General features: G+C 42.7%; 1 protein-coding gene across 5 annotated transcripts in view; it reads left to right on the top strand.

Annotated features, from left to right (window-relative positions):
• The first annotated feature begins 166 nt into the window (after positions 1-166).
• Positions 167-18,746, top strand: part of SPECC1 (sperm antigen with calponin homology and coiled-coil domains 1) — an 85,856-nt gene continuing 67,276 nt past the window's right edge. The window contains exons 1-2 of one of the 5 annotated variants that reach the window (XM_033078575.2): positions 10,474-10,646; positions 18,062-18,272. The gene's annotated coding sequence lies outside the window, so the exon portion shown is untranslated. Of the gene's footprint in view, positions 188-10,473; positions 10,647-18,061; positions 18,273-18,746 lie in introns of those variants that run through there. The other 4 variants (XM_033078581.2, XM_033078579.2, XM_033078576.1 and 1 more) reach the window with 4 other exon arrangements.

Raw genomic sequence — 18,746 nt, 5'->3', positions numbered from 1 at the left:
GGAGAACTACCAAGCCCGGAATGCTCCGCGGCGCGCCGCGGGGATTGGCCGTCCCGGGCAGCCAGGAGACTACATTACCCGGCGTGCCGCATGGCAGCCCCCTGGCGGCCGGTGCGGCCGGTGCAGGTGAGGTGAGGGCTCCGGTGCGGAGCATCCCCGAGCGCGGCGGCAGCGGCGGCGGCTGCAGGTGAGCGCGGGGAGGTGAGGGCAGCGCGGGGGGACCGGGCAGAACCGGCAGCCTCGCGCCGGGCACCGCCGTGCTGAGGGAGCGCTGAGGTGCCGCAGTGCGGGACGCAGTCCCTGTGCCCTGGCTGAGGCGCGGGGAGGGGGTGAGGTGTCGCGGTGTCGCCGCCGTGTCCTCGCATCCTCCCCGCGGTGATGTCTGAGGGCAACAGGTCCCGCATGGGGCGGGCGCTGCCCTGTCCCGCCGGAGCCGAGAGGGGCTCGGAGGGCAGAGGGGCTCTCCCAGCCCCTCAGGGGGCAGCCAGAGCTCGGGCTGGGCCGTGCTGGGCACCCCAAGGCACCTGAGCCTGGCCAAGGTGTCCCCGCTGTGCCACGGGGACATCCCCGGCTGCTCCCTGGGCAGAGCTCGGTGTCTCCTCTGCGTTACTTCGGGGTATCTGTAGCTCAAAAGGGCTCTGAAAATATTCACAGTGTTCCGCCACGAAATGCGAACTTGGCTCGTGTCAAATCGTGCACAAAGCTTAGCTCCGGGGAGCTTGTTCTGTTTGGTGATAAGGTGAGAAATGTTGCTTTTCCTCATGGCAATCAAGGTGCAGTGAGCATTAAAAAAATTTAAGTTCTTTGCTTGTGTTGCTTTTTCCTTCACTTGTTTTACTTTCTTGTTCTTGTGGGCTAGAATCAGTTTTCATCTTCACAAGTGACAACAGAAATATCCTTCTTCTTATTTGATATTTTTTGTATTTTAAGTTATCCATAGGTTTTAAAATCTGTGAGAAACAGTTGTCTTGGTTTCAATAGGATGCATGGAATTATTGTATTTCAATAATTGAAAATTACTTTAAAAATTATGCATTGGTATGAAATCTTCCTGATGTCCTGAAGCACAACTTTTTAGAGGTCCCGAAGTGTAGGTAGGTTCCAATAACGATTTCAATGGCTGGTTTTATCACTTCAAATATTCCATTAGACGAAGTTCAACAACTTTCCTCTAAATCCCACTGCCCTCTACTGGCTGCAGCAGCAGGGCCCACCTGCCTGCTGCTATTCTCTCTTAAGTTTTTTTTTTTTTTTTTTTAATTTTTTTTTTGTCTTGGAGGATTTAAATTTTTTAAAATTTTTTTTGGGAGGGGGTTCCCCTTTTTTTGAGGTCCAAGTCCATGGTAAAAATCTACTATAGCAGGATCTTTACAAGGTAGGGGAGGTTGCTTGCAGGATGATTTCCCTGAGGAACCCTCAACTTAAGATTTCAATCTTCTTGATCCAAAATAACCTTGCTGGGCTGATCTCGAAGTCACACAGCAAAGCCTAATTTCCAAAGGCCTAAAGGGAAAAAAACATATATGTTGGATTGGGAATTTCAGTACTGAGAATTTATATGTATAGTTGAAATGTTGCTTTGAATTTCTTTCCCCTTTTTTTGAGTGTTGGAGAAAATGCTAGGTTATTATTTGTTTGTAAATAAAATATTTAAGCAAGAATTTTGTCAATATGATTCTATAAAATATACTTATTTATGGATATTAATATGTAATTAGATGTTATTTCCCCCCTTAGCTATTTAACAGTTTTCTCCTCTTCCCATTCACTCTGTTCCATGCTCTACACAGGCACAAATTCTGCTGTATTTGAATAATCTCATCTGCCCAAACAGATTTTTTGTGTGGGTGAAATCAGATGGAGGATTAAGGATTTGAGAGGGAATAGGAGAGTTCAACACTTTGATAAACAAATTGTTCAAATGAAACTTTGAGCTGTTTCTTTTTCCCAGGCTGTGACCCTTCCTCACTGCAGAGTTACGCCCCTGACCCTCCTCCTCCTCCTTTAGCCACTCCTTTATCCTGGAGCTCCTCAGCCCAGTGCAGGAGCTCGGGTTATTTTTAACCTTGCACAAAATGAAACATTTTGAATTCGGGTGAGTGTGACGGCAGCAGCGGGCACAGATGATCCCGAGCTTTTGTGCTGCTCCGAGGAGCTCGGTGTCTGTTTCAGCAGAGGGCAGCACACGGTGACTCTCAATAATCGCGTTTCACTTGACCTTTAAGTGACTCAGTGACTCCCACACTTCTGTTCTCCAGACAGGGTAAATCTTGGAAATAATGAGGGCTTTGTCAGAAATCCTGGTTTTGCATATGTCTTGGTTGTAGAGTTCCCAGGTTTTGAATAGACTCTAGCAGTGCTATTAAAGAATTAAAATAAGTTATCACAGTCCTCAACTTTTATTTTGTCAAACTGCCGGTTCCAGAGTATTTTCTGAAGTTGCTCAGCTGGGCAAGAAGTGACTGAAGGTGGAAGCAACAAGAATGAGATCAAATCCATTCATTTTCACTCATTCCACCTGAGGTGGGCACCTTTTTTTCCCATATCAGAACTGTCATGATGCAGGGGTGAATGAGAAGGAGATCAATTAGTGGGTATTTTAATGAAAAAAGGAAAAGCTTTTAATCAGCACAAGCAGCAGAAAGTGGGGCTGCTTTGCAGGTGGTAACCCTGCTGATCTCACCTGTTGTGTACACAGAGGTTTCCAGTGGCTGCAAAAGGGAAGGTGCTGGGACCTGCTGGGCTTTGTTTCCACCCTGTGGTATTCCCATCCATACATTAAATTTAATCTTTTCCTACTTCTAATTGACCTTGTGAATGAAGAGTTTTGTCTTCTTTTCTTTAAAAGACTTTAGGTTTGAAAGTGCACTGGAGAAATGAAGTGCTTTGTGAAATAGATCTGATTTCAGTGAAGGAAAGCTGCTTCAGCTTCTCTTTCCATGGCTTTTGAGTTTAACAAATTTATTTGTTTGAGAGTGCAGCTGGGTTTTTTTCCTTCTAAAGTAGCTTTCAATGTTGGAGAACACTGTCACTACCATGGCAAACAGCTAAAGTACTAAGAAAAAGGTTAGATTATAGGTAGGTGGCAGGTATATTGGAGTTAAAATTCAAAAGGTATCCTGGCTCACTGATTTTCCAATTTTTTTTTTGCTTTAGATCAATATAAAATAGCCTGCAGAGAGAGATCTTGGACTAAAATCTCCTTTTAGGATCAGCAGACTTGTTCCTTGTGACTGTGCTCTGTAACTCGGAGAGAAGGAACAGGATGTGGCTTTTCAAGATGAGTGTTTGATCCTGTCTGCTCTCCCTAACGTTTCAGATCTCAAAGTCTGCACCCCTTTTCAAAGTCAGGCGGTTTCTTTGTGTTTGTTCCACTTCAGCAAGGTACTCCTTCTCCTCTCTGTTTGCCCAATATTGCATGTATTTTTGTTTTCACCTAGAAAATTTGAAACACTCTTGTGTGGTCTAAAATAAGTTTTAGGCATCATCATCTCCCAGGGCTTTCAGCTGTTGCTATAGAAGCCTAAATTCTCTTTGAGAGACCTTTCCAAGAGAAAAGTTGATACTGCAGGAAAGTTGTCATGGAAATGTGCAGCAAAAAGAGAAAGGAAATCTCAGTTTGATGACTACTGCACAGCCTGGTGAAGTGGCTCCCTGTGTGGAGATCTGCTCCTGCAGGTTCTCTTGGAAAGCTGAGGACTTGAACCTAAAGAAATAAATTATTTAACATTTATATAACCAAACACACCTCTTCAACTCAGCTTTATCCAGATTTGAGTTTGCAGGTGATGGCACCAGGAGATTCCCAGCAGCCTGGCTCTAATGGGGGATGGAACTGTGGCACAGCTATTTCTTATATTTCTGTCAATGGCCACTCTGAAAGGATTTATTGAAGTACCACAATTGAAATGAGGCTTTCAGAACCAATTTTAAAATGACAAACTAAAAATAGTTTATTCTGCAAGCTTCAGTGCCCTTCCAGATTTGAACAGGAGCCCTTTGTGTCCAGCTAAATGATGGGACAAGCAGATCCCTCCCCATAAATTTCATATACCATCACCAAGCCTGGCTGGCTCCCTGATTTCAAGCTTTTTGTGCCTCTCTTACTAAAGCCTCCTGATATCTAATAAATGTGATTATGAGTGAGCTGCCTTTAAATATCTATTACCAGAGTCACCATGGTAACTGCTGTAAGAGTTTCTCGCTGCTAAAAGGTTTCCAGCTCCCCGAGATACAGCAGGGCAAAATGCTTAGGCTGTTGTTTTCACGGTTTGAATGAGATCAAAGGGGGCAAAATAATGTATGCCTGATTTTTGATAGCAGTGGATGTTAGTGGAACTGAAAGGAGTAACATTTATTCTGGAGCTCAGGGAATAGAGGACAGTTCCACAGGCAGGGACAGCTCAGGATTTCCTTGGACAGCAGGATCCTGCAGGAGTGGGAAGGTGTCACCCCCTGCCTGAGCCTTGGCCTTTCTTTCAATACTGTCAGCAAGTGAGCTAATTAACCCTAATGAAGGATGAGAAATTGTGATATTCCACCTGCCACAGGAGCAGGCAGAGTTGCTGCGTGATTCTGTGTGGAGTAGAAAGAACTGTGAACTGGTTTGTGTGTTCTCTCTTCATTTCATGGTGTTCTCAAACTGTTCTGTTTTCCTCTTGGCCTTCAGCTGCAGTGTGCCAGGGCAGTGCTGTTAGTTGGGCAATATTCAGAGTGACTTCCCTGCTCTCCTGGCTTCCAGATCTTCCTCTTCCCTTCTCTCACATCTGCTTTCTTTCCCGAGTTCCTGTTGTGTGGCCAATCAATCCTTTGCTCTGTAATGACAGTTGTTTCTGTAGGCATGACAGAGTCACTAATGACCCTAATGCAAACTGTCACCTCAGGGGGTTGTTTTGCTTTCATTTATTTATTTACTTATGGTAAACAGGTCACAAACTCCATGGGGCACTTCTTCCTCTTCATGCAATCTGTTCTCTTGCTTCATTGCCCTCCTACTTCAATATCTGCTGGAGATTTTAAATTATCACTTGCTTTTATAGAAACAGAGAAAACTGAGCACCTATTGCTGCTGCTTCTGGCATTTAGGCCCTTTGGTAAGGGAGGCTTCTGCTGTGGTGAAGAGAGGAGCAGTTTGCATCCACTCTGTGTGTGGGGGGACAGCAGAGCCAGCACGAGTGGCACTGAGCACGTTTGATGGGAAGAGTGTGCCTGCAGGATGAGCTCATGCTGGTGGAGTGTTGATATTTGTCCTTACCTGCCTCACAGGCAACGTGAGCCACATGCCAAGAGCTTTTTTTTGCTGAGCTTAAGGATGCTTCTAATTCATTTTAGTTATTGGGTTTGTTGAGAGCCAGATTTGCACCTAGGGTTTGAAATCTGAAGTGATTATGATCGCCAACCAAGAGATCCAAGGAAATAATTTCATAAGAAGTCTTGAAAGCAGAACCTGGGTCTCAGAATAGAATTTGCCTGCATTATACCACTACTTGTTTCTTAATGGTTCTTCTGTAGCATTGTGGCTAATGCTGGGAGGGTCTCAGTGTTTGGGCACTGCATGGTTCAATTTCTCAAGCCTGCTAAGCTGATTTAAAAGTTTAAGCAGCAGCAAACATGTTTGTTTGTACAAGTTGTCTAGAAGAAAGGAATTGTTGAACTTTAATTTAAATTCTCCCTTTTTTCTGGATTTGATTACATCATCAAAGCCAAATTTCTGTGCAGGATTTCTGGGTCCCTCTGTATAACAGCCTGCATGCCTGTCAAAACTGCTGATTTATATGGCAGCTAAAATGATGAGCACTGTAGACCCTTGCTAATTTGTGATATTTATTCAGTAATTTAGGAGCTTTCATTTCCTGACCTGTAAAATAGATGAGTTATTAAATTGCAATGATCAACGATTCTGATGGAGTGTCTGTAAAAGATGCAGAGAGGACCCACAAGGTGGGAACTCCAAGGCCTTGCTGTGTGGGGAATCAAATCTTGCCAAGAGTCCTTTTCCTGCAATCCTGATCTGTATTAGAGGGATTGTGGGATTGTTCCTCTCCTGGGACTTGCACTCCTTCTGTTTCCTGAGCTCCCTCTGTGGATTTGTCCTGCTTTGGTTCCTGCTGGGCTCCCTGTGGATCCCAGAGCTCTGCTCCCGTTTTGCTGTCAGCTCTTCCAGCGTGAATCCCTCGGAAACAAAGCTCAGAGCTCAGGTCTCTCATTTGCAGAGAGAAGTTCAGAGCAGTGGGACACAGCTCCAGAGTCCCATCAGGGTTTTTAATTCTCCAGTGCTTCATTTTGCTGTGCAGCTTTGTATTGTCAGCGATTTAATGGAATGTTTTTGTGTTCTGGGCTCCTTGGAGTTCCCAACCTGTTGGAATCCCTCTCCCATGAGGTGATAAAATGTCAGCTTTTCCAGCAGGAGATCCCTCTGGGACAATAAATAAAGGGAGCAAGTAGGGTTGTGCAGGATTTTGCCTGGGTAGGCACTAAAAACTTGCTGTGCTACTTGAATATGGTAATTCTTTATGAATTGTTAATGAGTGCTGCATTATAACCTATATAGCAGAAAATAACAGTGAATAATAATAAAACAAAGTTACTCTCTTTCCCTTAAGTTCTTCTTGCTTGTAATCATTGAAATAAAAAAAAATCAGTTGGTGAAAAAGGACAGTATAAGTCTTATCCTCTTTCAGGGAAGAGCACTCAGTATTGCCTTTTTTGCATGTTCAGATTTATCCACATTTTGAATAACAGGGTGACAGCAGCAAGGCTGTCCTTGGTGGTTGATGATGCCTAAGGAAGTAGAGATACCTGAAAATTGTAAAGAAAAAGTGCAGAAGTGATCAGTGATTTTTAAATATATGAAATATGATGAGTGTTTCTTTGCTACATAGATTTCCTTTCTCATTTTGCCTTTTTCTGTGGGTTGGTTTTTTTGGTTTTTTTTTTTTTTTGGTAGATAAATGTGTGTTAACTCTTGCATGTTCTACTCGGAAATGACAGAAATACTGAAAAATGCTGGCACATCTTACAGACTTACTTTTGAAACAGGCAGTTTCTTAATTCTATTTTTGACTGACTCAGTGGCTGTTCCCTTGGAAATTCTCAAGTTGTTGTCTGGTCTTCTGAAATTTTGGCAATAGGCACCAGAGGAAGCTGTTTTTCTTGTCTTCTATAGCACTCCATGTTCCATAAAACATTATCTGCCTTTTTTCACCCCAATTTAATTATTCTAGTCTCTTCCAGAATCCAGCATTTTCTCCACTTGCAGGTCAAAGCTGGTAGCCACAGGCTGAGCCCCTCAGGTGTTGAAACTGTGAGTAGGGAAGGAAAAATAAATCCCAGTTCTCCAGGCCAGCTCACACAGCTTGCTTGTGCTGGTGGAGCCTTTTTGGCAGCAGCTGCAGGAGTTGCAGCCACTCATTTGATCAGCAGCATCTTGTTGACTGAGCAGAGTTGTTTTTGTCAAAATGGAAAAGTGGTGCCCCATGATTCACTCTGCAAACGTCCACCAGCAGCGTGAACTTCCTGACATCTGCACTGCAACTGAGAAAATAAAGAAGTTTGGATCAGTTCTGTCCAAAAGGGAGGGAAGCACAGAGTAAATGCTGTCCCAAAGTCATGGCCTGGCTCCACTAATACCCAGTGTGTGATGCAGCCTTGCCTTTGTAATTGCTTATGGTTTTCTAACTCCAGACAGCAATGTCCCAAGCCTTACAGCTGAATTAGAGACTTGCTTTAAAAAGACATTGTTATTGACATAATAGCCTTGTTTATGGAATTTCTCTCCTTTGTAATTAAGATTGTTTCATGCACAAAAGCAGTTAAATATGGCATAAATATCTGTAAATGCAAAGATATTTTAAACTTTGTTCCTTGTGAATGCCTTTTTTCCACACCATGCATTTGTTTCTCAAATGAGCTGTGCCCCTCTAAATTCTGCCCTTTGCCCAATTTATTGCATGGAATTGTACCATTAATGCAGTTTGCAACATAAAACCTTTAAATTCCTCAAATGCAGTATTTTAAAGGTGTACTAATGGTGAGGTTTGATCTTGTTCTCTCACACCTTGTAGGGAAGTTGTGGGAGCAAGAGCACTGAGCAGAATGCAGGCAATATGTTCACTGTTATTTTGTCTGTCAACCAATTTTACCAGCTGGGTGAGAACCTGGCAGATACTTGAAAAAAGTTTATATTGCTACTTGAAATTGTTTTCTCACCCTGGTTGTGTGAAAGTAATTATGGTTAAGGCCCTGGCTTTCTTTGAGCCTGGCCAACTCATTTCAGCTGTTTGTTTCTGGGCTGCTTTTTTCATTAAACAGAAAGGCAATTTATCAATGCAGAAAGTTTTATGCTGAATAATTCTTTGGTCTAAGTGAAGAGCCAATTATAGACATAAGGGCTACAAGAAAACCTCTAAATAAACAAATATACTGTCTGCTCTTGCTGGGTTTGGGGAAATTCTCCACCACTATTCCAGGCTGTCTCCCCAAGCTGAAGTATGTAAATGTTGTGACTGTCTCCTTACAGCCAAGCATTTCATTTTTAGGTTTTGGTCAGGTTATATTTATCCAATGTATCCCAAAGATATTTGAGAGTGCAGTACAGGAGCTCATCTTCCCTCCCCACTCCATCATCTCAGTTCTTTATTTCTCTTGGCTGGAGGACAGGAAATCCTATCAAGCTGCCAACACTGCTGTCCCTCTGAGCCTGAACAAACTCACCAGCAACGGCAGAGGGGCAGAATGCTGCACTCCAAAAAGGAGATGGTTTCTTCAGCCAAAGAAGCTTCTCAGCAAGGTGTCTGCACCTGGTGTCCCTGTCATTTGTGAGCTCAGGTCCAGGTACCTGCAGCTGTTTGCCCTGAGTGGGATTTTTGAGCTGCATCTGTTCAGTTGTAAGGGGGTCTGTGGTCAGAGCAGAGGGCTGAGCTCTGTCCCTCCCCTGGGCACCCCAGTGACCTCATTGCCTCTGCCTGGGCTCACTTCCTCAGGGAGGAGGAACACCCCATGCAGATCAACTATCTACAGGAACTTCCTCCTTATCTGAGCTGTGATAATCTCAAGAACTCTGAATGTTGTGTAAAAATACAGAACAGGTCAATTCTACCGGTGATCACACAGCCTGACCTTGGATATGGAAGAAGCTGTAAGGATGGGCTGGATAAAAGGATTGGTACATTGTGGGTGTTGGAATAGCACCTGACTGAATTTAGGGACTTAGAATTATGAATGTCTGCTTGGGACCTGCCAAACACAGAGCTTTATCCTGTGCTGAATAAGTCATGGTGTGCTCTTTTGTCTTGTTCTGGCATTTTAACATAAGGCAAGAGCTTACTCTCACAGATATCAGAAAGTTGGATCCCAAATCCATAATTTTCAGAGGAGATTTGGCTTGGACTCAATCTGTTTTTAAGGTTTGGTTACTCTGGGACAAGAGTAGTGGTGCCAACATTGAGCTGAAACATAAATTTACTCTTGGCATAACATCAGCTTCCCTCAGGCCTCTTTGGCACCTCGAGTAAGGGGGGTGAAATAAGGTTGGACTTCTCAGATCTATCAACACTTTTCAAATATTATAAATCTTGCCTATTTTTCTACTAGGAACATCTACTGTAGTATCAACATGAATTAAATGCCAGGTTCACACTGTTGGGAGGGAGAATTCCTGATCTGTAATCACAGGCTGAATGGTCAGAGACACCAGGATTATCAGACCCCTCACTAGACAGATTTGGACAAGAAGCCCTGTTTTAAACATATTTGTTTTCTGTTTGAAATTTGGATTTGATGTCTTTGCATCCCCTCTGTCTCCTTCAGCTTGATACTATCTCTGCTTGCTTTAACTCTGTGAAGACCTCTGGCCTTTTTCTTCCTGTTTTCAGTCATGAAATTCTTTTCAAAAATCTTAAGGAAGAGGAACATTCTGAAGCATTTGTTCAATCTTGTCCTTTATTTGCTCTCTTCTAAATAAAGAACAGATTGACCCTTCTTGGGCAGCTCAAGTCAAAAAGTAAAAATTAAAAGCTTCTGTCTTAGTGCATCTTCCTTCCATACACTCACTTTGATGGAGGCAAGGGAAATGTTATCAGGTGTCCTGGCTGTGATTGCTGGCACTCTGGGGGATGTGTTATTGTGGAATAGAAAAGCTGAAAGCTGCTTCTGTGTTTCCCTCTGAAAATGCCTTTTTCTGTGCCACCTCCTTGCCCTTTCTCCATGGCATGTGCTGCATGTTTTTGCTTGATTGGATTATCCAGACCAGTCTGTGCTTTATGCTCTGCCCAGCGTCCAGTCCTGCACTTGGGGACCCTGAAAGAAACTCTTCATCTGCTTTAAGGATTGAAGCATCTCAGTGTTCTGGACGTAGGCTACAAATTGCTTTCTTGCATAAATGCTCCTTGCTTTGATGAAAATATAATATTTGTCATTCCCCTGAGTAAGCCAGTGCCTGTGTGTGCTGAATGCCGAGGCGCCGGAGGAGCCAGCTCGCTTCCGTGTGTGAATCATTTCTCAAGCAGCTCTCTGTGTCTCTCTGCAATGTGGTTTTCCTCTCAGGGAAGCACTCAAGCCCTGAATTTTCAGTCTGGCTTGCACATGCTGTCAGAAGCTAGTGGGAGACACTTTTCTTTTTAATGCAGAAAAGAGGACAAGCTTTTACTGTAAGTATTTTATTATCTTTTATGGGGTTTATGGTGGGAACTGTATTATCTCTAGAAGGATTCTTGGGTCAGTAATGTATTCGTAGAGTGAATGAACCTGCTTTGCTCAACATCACTTTTTTCATAGTATCTCAATATAAAACTAAATGGAATTAATAAAAAACAGGGTAAACAAGCTGAAAATGGGCTGGAGGTGATCTAAAAGCCATTACAAGCAGAGAAAGAAATCCCCTCATGAGAGCTGGTTACTGTGTTCTCCTCCTGCACTACATAGATGTAGTGATAGGGGTGAAGCTGTTTCTGTTCCTGCTTTTTCCTCTGGCAATTTACGGTCGTTAAACGAAGCAGGAGCACGAGCTGAGTTTCCTCTGCTGCTGCCTGTGCCCCGGTCCAGCCAAGGAAGGGCAGAAGGGAACGGGCTGCTGAGCCAGGAGCTTTGGCAGCTCCTGTCTGTGGGAGCAGGGCAAGCACTGGGGGCACTCCAGCAGCTCTTACAGCCCCACAGCACAGAGCAGCTTCTCAGCAGGAGCCTTTCATTACAGCACCTCCACTGTTGTCTTGAAAATTGTGTTGTGGATGAAGATTGGTCATAGAAACAATGGCAATAATAGCAGCATTTATAGAGCAGGTAATATGGCAAAGTTGTGGAGATGTTAATTAAGCCCTGAGCGTGTAGCAGTAAAGGGTTAGTGGTAGAACTGGTTTGAAAACAGGGATTCTCTACCTTTTTCTCTTGTGTACAGTTCTAGATATCCCCTGCTGATCCTTTCTGGTTTGCATGTTTGTTTCTGAATTAGTGTTCTTTGCCCCTGTAGGAGGGGAGACAGGATACCTGATTAGCTGAAGCAGTGCTGTTTGTCTGCACAACTGCCCAGGTAGCTGGCACAGGAATTCCTCATCCCAACATGCACATGGCCATGTGCTACCCCTTCCCTTTCTTGTGCAATTCTAAACCAATTTAATTCCATTGTGTAACTCACCAAGGTGGCTCATTCAGTCCATCAGTGGCCCCCAAAGTCACAGCTGCAAACTGTTGGTACTGTTGCTTAGGTCTGTTCTGTTCCTGTTGGTTATGAATATTTTTAAAATGCAGAAGTCCTCTGGTTTCTCCTGCAGCTTTGGAGTTATGGCCCCATCTTTGCACAGAGCCCTTTCTGCCAGAAGTTCACGCTGTGGCTCATAAACGCTCAGAAGTTGCCAGTTTATGAACTTCAAGTGAGCTGTTCTGCACTTTAATGGGAGATAAATGTCTCCTTAAGGGATGGCTTCCAGATCTCAGTGATTTCTGTGCACTGTGATGGATGGAAAACAGGAGTCAGGGAAACATCCCAGCATGTGGCAATCTGTGAGGCTGCTAGCTTGTGTGCTGTGTGACAGATGTTGATTTATCTAATTTCTGCTTTTTTTCCCTGTGGGGTTCCTTTCCAAGGCAAACGAATGAGTCCATCTTCATAAGTATCCTATTTAGTGAGCAATTATTATCCCATCTTTACAAATGGAAAAACTAAGGCATGGGAAGATTGCATGGCTGAGGGGAGATGATGATTCTGTGCTGAAGCTGAGGATGGAATCAGGTGGAATTCCATGGAATGTGTTGCCTCTGGTATCATCCCTCCATGCTCTGAGGGGACAGGGAAGCTGCCAGTCTCTGTACCAGTATGTACCAGTCAGGATTGCTGGGTAGCCACATGCTGTGCATCTCTGCTATTCAAAAAACATCATCATTTTCTTTCTTGCAGTTGTATCTACCCTCTATGCTACAGAAAAACGTAATGGCAGGTAATTATCAGGCAAACCACTTGTAATTATTCTTAATTTCTTCAGCAATTATATAGCTCTTGCTCTATCTGAAATGAAACCTCCTTTTCTTCCTTCTTGTGGCTTGGCAAAACATGAAGTGGCCAAATGTGTCACTTGCTTTGTGCTGTGTTCACTGGGACAGTAGTTCAAAGACTGTGGATTAATGAGCAATAGCTGCCTTGAAATGGCTCTGAAACATTTTTGTTCTCAACTTGAAAATATGAAAAAACCATAAATTAAAACCATCTATTCATGACAGAGTCATATTGGGGAAAGCCCAGAGTGACCTAATTCTTCATGATTATAACATGGTTGTAACTTCAAAAAGGGAGTTTGGAATCAATGCATCATTTTTAGCCTTCCTGAATCTCCCTGTGCATCCTTCAGTAACGTGATGGTTGTGATTCAGAATTACCACATCATGTAGAAAATTACAGCTGGGTTGGGATTTTTGTTTCTTTATCCTCTCATTTATAGGATCAGGGGTCAGAAGGAGGTAGCAGCATTTCTCCTCTGAGCTGTGTAATGGTGCCTGGTTAGATAATCAATGTGAGGAGGAGGAGATGGAGAATCCATGTACAAACAGTGTAATTCAAATCCAGGACAAGCATGTTCCCAGACATCTCTGACTACAGCTTTGCCTTGGTTTTCCAGCATCAGTCACTGTGCTGGATATCTGTATTTTCCTGTCTCATGTATGGCCAGCAGCATGGAGCAAGGACAAGGAAATGCAGCTGAACTGATCCCTTATCCATGTACACACATGAGATTTTGTTGTGATTTCTGCATTTTTCTCATGTGATCTAATGATGAGTGAAAGGCTGACAAAGCCAAAACTCCAGGGAGAGCTGCTGAGGAGGAGGGTGGGCAGAAGGTTTTGCAGTGCCTGAAAAAGTCATCAATGACTCTCATGGTTATTGTGGGAAGAGGATTTTATTTGGAATGATGTTGAGACATGGAGATTTGCAGTTGCTGGCCTGGCCTCTGGCAGCCTTGTTTATGGAGGTGGTTTTGGAGGCTGAGTTGATGGCTGGAAATTTGTCACGTGTGCTGTCCTTGCCTGGGCCATCTCTGATGTACTTGGGACATCCTTGGAGCCTTTTAGTACATTTGTGTGCTACTTAATAAATACCAACTGTGGGAATTATTGAAAACACACCAAGGAAATAAGCAAGAAAAGCCTTAACACAAAAATGTGAGCTGGTCACTTACCACTGAAACCACAGATAAACTTTGGGAAGTTTGAGGGAGTTGCCGTTATCTGTTTGCATCTGATGCAAAGGAACTGGCTCTGCAAAACTTGTTTATAGAGGAGAGGTAGAGCTGTATCCCCTGGAAAGAAAATTCTCATCTGATGCCACACTGAAATGCTCTTTTGATGTTTAAGAGTTCTACAGAAGAACCTTTAAAACAAAAATGCAAAGCAAGCTGCAGCCCAAAAGAGTGGGTGACCTTGGGAATGTCTGTATCCTCATTTCTCTGTCTAAAATTTAACAGCTTTTTTAACTCCTTGCAAAATCACTTGGATTCTACAGCTGCCTAGCTGTTTTATTATAGTAGAATTTTCTTCACTCTTAAAAGTTGAAAAATAATAATAGCACTAAAATCATCTTTGCTTGAGGCATGAATAAAACCAGCAGAATCTGCCCTGCTGTCTGGACATGAAAATTTCCAAGTGATGTCTTGTCTCCTGGTCCTCTACCAGCAAACCATGAAAATGCAGCTGCAAGTGAGGTTGGAAGGAGTTTGTGAGATAGACCAGAGGAAACTGTGAAGTGTCTGGGGTCAGGTTTGTAACTGATTCTTTTTGGACAGCAAAAATAGGAGGAGCCTTAGAGATGAGGCTTTGGGAGATGGGTATTTTTATGTCTGAGTTGTGTTTGAGAGCAGGTGATCTGGCTTGGGTTTGGTTTTTTGGTTTTATTTTTGGTTTTTTTGTGGGCTTTTTCATGCAATTCTAATGAAAGCTGAGCTTTGTGCCAGCAAGAATCCAGCAATGTCTGCTTAGAGGAGTGATGGAGGAAGGTTGCACTGAGAGCCTCAGAAACACCAAAACCAAGGAAATAACAATTAAAGAGAATGGATAGATGCAGAAAACCTCCTGAGATAAAAGGAGCAGATACCTGAGGAAAGCTGCTAAAGATGACCAAAAGAATAACAGTTTGTTTTTATTTTTTAACTTAATCTCATTTCCAAATGGATTTTTCTCCATGCCCTCTATCTCCACATTACCAATTACTGTATTTGGACTATCAGCTTCCCTGGTTTGATTCCTAATATCAGTTAAGAAATCAAGATGAGTCATATGGAAGCATCTGTCAAGCCTAAAAATTGTTGTTTAAAGTTAATTGATGTGAAAGGCAGAGAAGAATTCTATTTTAGCCCAGCTGTCTATCCTGCCATAGAGCTTCCTACGTGCCACTAGAAAATGCTTTACAGTTTACTGAACTTGTTAGATGTTTCTATGTTCCAGTTGATAGTTTGTCTGAAAATAGCAGAAGTTGATTCTAGTGAAAACAGTAGAAACATGATGCAGATTTTACAAAAAAAAAAAAAATTTAAAAAAAAATCGTGCTTTGAATTAGTGAGTGTGTGTAATAAAGCTTCTGGAATAGTCTGACCTTTGGATGTAATGAAAAGTAACTGAATTACAGGAAAATGGCACTGGGGACTGTGGGGTTTGAGGCACCAAAGTCACACTTGTGTCCTTTGAGAGCCTTAGCTGCAGAGTTGGGACTTTGGCCTCATCCTTCAGGGCTGCTGGGCACTCCCAGGTCCTGCTGAAGCTGCCATCTGGCACCTTCCTCTCCAGATCAGTAATGAGTTTTCATAATTCTTTATTTCATTCCTTTTCCCAAAGCATCTTGTGCATGACTCTGCTTTAATTTAACTCTGAGTTCATTTTTAACTCAGCAGTTTCCTGCTGAGTCCTGACACACAGACATGGGCACCAAAACCTAAATTGTGTAACAATTAGATACAGGCTACAGATGATTTCCATCCCCCAACAGGGATTTTCCTGTGTAATTTTATTTCTGTAGATATGCTAATAATTTTTATTTATTTAATGGTGCAACTCTTAGGTTTCCTGACTGTGAAATAATATTGCTCATCATTACTCAACTCAATTTATCTATTCCTTTTAGTTCTTCAGAATAAAATAGATTTTAATAGTCAGCAGAATGTATCCTAGAAGTTTATTCCACAGAACTGGTGAATTCCTCTTTTGATCCACAGCCAGGTCTAAAGATCCTGGAGCCCTGGTGTTGTTTCTGCTGATGCTGACTGCCTGGGAGTTAGGATAAATTCTTAATCCAGTTTTTCTAGCCATAAAATGGGAATCCTTCTAGGCTGGTCCTAAAGACTTGTATTAATGAATGCATGTGGACTGGCTAATAAAGAAATGTCTGGCTTCTCAGCCTTTAATAAAACAGTAAAATTTCAAGTAAAATTGTCTGCAGAATTTCTGCCAGCTGCCAGAATAGTCCTCATCAACATATTCCAAATATCCTTGAAAAATACCAGTAAGAAAGGATGAACTGCATAGCATGGCCTGAATTTTTAAAGGCTGATGCCTGCAGGGAATTCTGAGGATTACTGAGAGAAGCAACTCTGTCAGGACCAGCTTTACATTTTTGGTAAACCTGATTATCATTTGCAGTACCTGTTTCAGAGGAGGGCTGTATTCACACACCACTTTTGGGTGTAAAAGATTTTTTTTTAATCCAGCCCAAACCCCTGCAGTCTGGAAGTGCCTGGCAATAGAACCAATTTTGCTGAAGTTCCATCTTGCTGATGGAACATTTATTTCAGCATGGGGTTGCTTCCTTATTTTCAGAGTACAGCTCCAAGCAGGGCATGCTACAGGGATTTAGTTTGGCCAGCTGAGTGCTCTGGCTGATGCCTGAGGAGGACTTTGAACCTCAGGATAGCAGTAATTCTTTTTGCTTCCTAAGGAAAATTCCCTGTGAAGTGTGCAAAAATGAAAACTCAAACCAGAGCCCCAGGCATTGCTTAAAGGGGATCATTTTCCCATGAGAAGCAGCTCTCACCTGAAATTTATTGACACAGAATGGGTGTAAAACAAGTGATTTTTGTCTGTGTTTGCAGAAACAGCTTGGTTGTGTCTCTTGTGGAAAGCTGCTTCTCTTTCAGGGCTCCCTGGGGTAACCTAGAGATCAAATCAATCTCTCTGGGCTCCTTGTGGAAGGGAAGGCTGAGATTTAGTGAAAATACAGCAGAGTTCCTTCTAAGACAAGCAGATAAGAGCTGGATTTGATGTTTTTAATAAATGTGCTGTTTCTGCTCCAGGACAGGAAAACCTCCTTGCCAGTGCTGGGTGTCCTGGTTGCTGCCTGGCTGCAGACATTTGGGATGGCTGAGTTAATATTTTGGTTCCAGGAGCAAGTTCATGATACTGAACTTCAGGGTTTTCCATTGTCCCCACTGCTCACAGCTTCCATGGAGCTTTTTTGTGTTGTTTTTCATTGTAGTGCCATAAATTGCACTTGGAGGAGGGGGAAGCTGATGCTGACTCTGAGAATGGATTTTCTGCTCTCATCAAAGAACAGCAGGACTTTTTTTTTTTCCACCTTTTTTTAAGTAGTTTTATTTTGCACTACTCCTGAAGCAGTACTTCTAATAACTGAAATATGTGTCACCTACTTAGGAATGAAAGCAGCTTAGGAAGTGTGCAACCTGCCTTGATGCTTTGAAGTACATTTAAGGCTTGTGAAAAGTCTTGGAATCCCACTTCAGAGATGGAAATCTTTATCTACAAGGCAAATTCAGGTTAGCCAAATACCTGAGAAGTCTTAAGTCCATCTTTTACAAATGCCAGTTCTCCTATAAATACCTGGAAAACTAATAATAAACACTAATAAATCCAGGTATTTCTTCTCAGTTTTAGTTTCATGTGTTTGGTGCAGTAAAATGTTATTGAATCCTCATGGCAAATAATTCAGCTCTCTTTACATGAAAAAGCCTCAGGCTACTGGCTGGAATTCTTGAATTGTGGTTTGATTTTGGGTTTTTTTTTTTTAAGTACCTCTTCCTTTTATTCCTAACATCATGGTCTAATGAGCATATCACTCCACTGCAACTTGAAAATGTCATGGACGACTCAAAATTAAATTCCTTTGGATATCAGGAAAGCATCTGCACAGCTTAAGGCAGGAAAATATGAGGTACAGTTATGAAGAAAACCAGAGGGTATAATAAAGCAGTATATGTGCAACCACTGGATCTGCAAAAAACCAAAATCTGCATAATTTGGAGATCTAATCAGCAAGAGAGTTTGCATGTGTAGTTGCCTGTTCACCCATATAAATACAGTGAATGTTAAAAGGATTAAGAGCCTGTTAAAATATAGGTTTTAAATATTGTAAAGCACCAAAGCTTGCTGGGGTGGATCATGAGCTGTGGGAATGCTAAATAATATTTTCTATTGTAATATAGTTTACATATCTGTCAGGGCTTTAAAGCACTGATCAGCATAATCATCACCAAAGACTTAATGAGATCAGTGGTGGCTCCTCACTGGATGTGTTAAGAATTTTAATGGGGTGATGCCTATATTTAGCAACAACAACTAACTTTTAAATTCCTTTATTTAGGAGCTGATAGGGAGCTGCTGTGGAGAGAGCAGCCAGCCCTCCCTGCAAGAGGCACCAAGGACAAACAGAGGGGATGGCACTGCTGCCTCTGTTCTCTGCACAACAGCAGCTGAGCTCTTGACATTGCCTTCACCTCCCTGAACACAGCTGGAAGGTGCTGCCTCTGTCAAACCCACCTTGGCCCCACACAGATCTGTGTCCTGGCAGTTCAGTGAGTGCTCTTATTTATGAGTGTGAAATTGGGTGCAAAGCAAATGAGGAAAAATGTGACCAGAGCCCCTCCTGACTCAGGAATTAATTGTTCTGGTGTCTCTGTCAAAGTGTTGCTGTCCAAGCTCACCCTTCCTCTGAAGGGCACTCTGTGGCTGAGGGAATTGCCTAAACTTTGAAGATGAAGAAAAAACAAATGGCAAATTCTTAGTTCAGCTGATAGTTACACATGTAAAGAGATTCAAAGAGATTTATTAATGAATTTCCAGTGTTCATAAAAATCTGTGCTTGAGGATACTCTGGTTACCTGTTTAACACACAAGGAGCAAGTTACCCTCTGCCTACACAAGGCTGAGCCACAGCTACATCCTGTGTCTATTTTGGAAAATGAAGAAAAGTGTTGCTCATATGAAGTGGGGGAGGACAGGAGCTATCAGGCCACCTCCCATCCCTCACATTCCTAGCCCAGCAGGCT

Source organism: Catharus ustulatus, chromosome 22, assembly GCF_009819885.2.
Source record: "Catharus ustulatus isolate bCatUst1 chromosome 22, bCatUst1.pri.v2, whole genome shotgun sequence".
NCBI lineage: Eukaryota > Metazoa > Chordata > Aves > Passeriformes > Turdidae > Catharus > Catharus ustulatus.
Note: the sequence above shows the minus strand (reverse complement) of the source record. Positions and strands in the feature narration are given on the sequence as shown.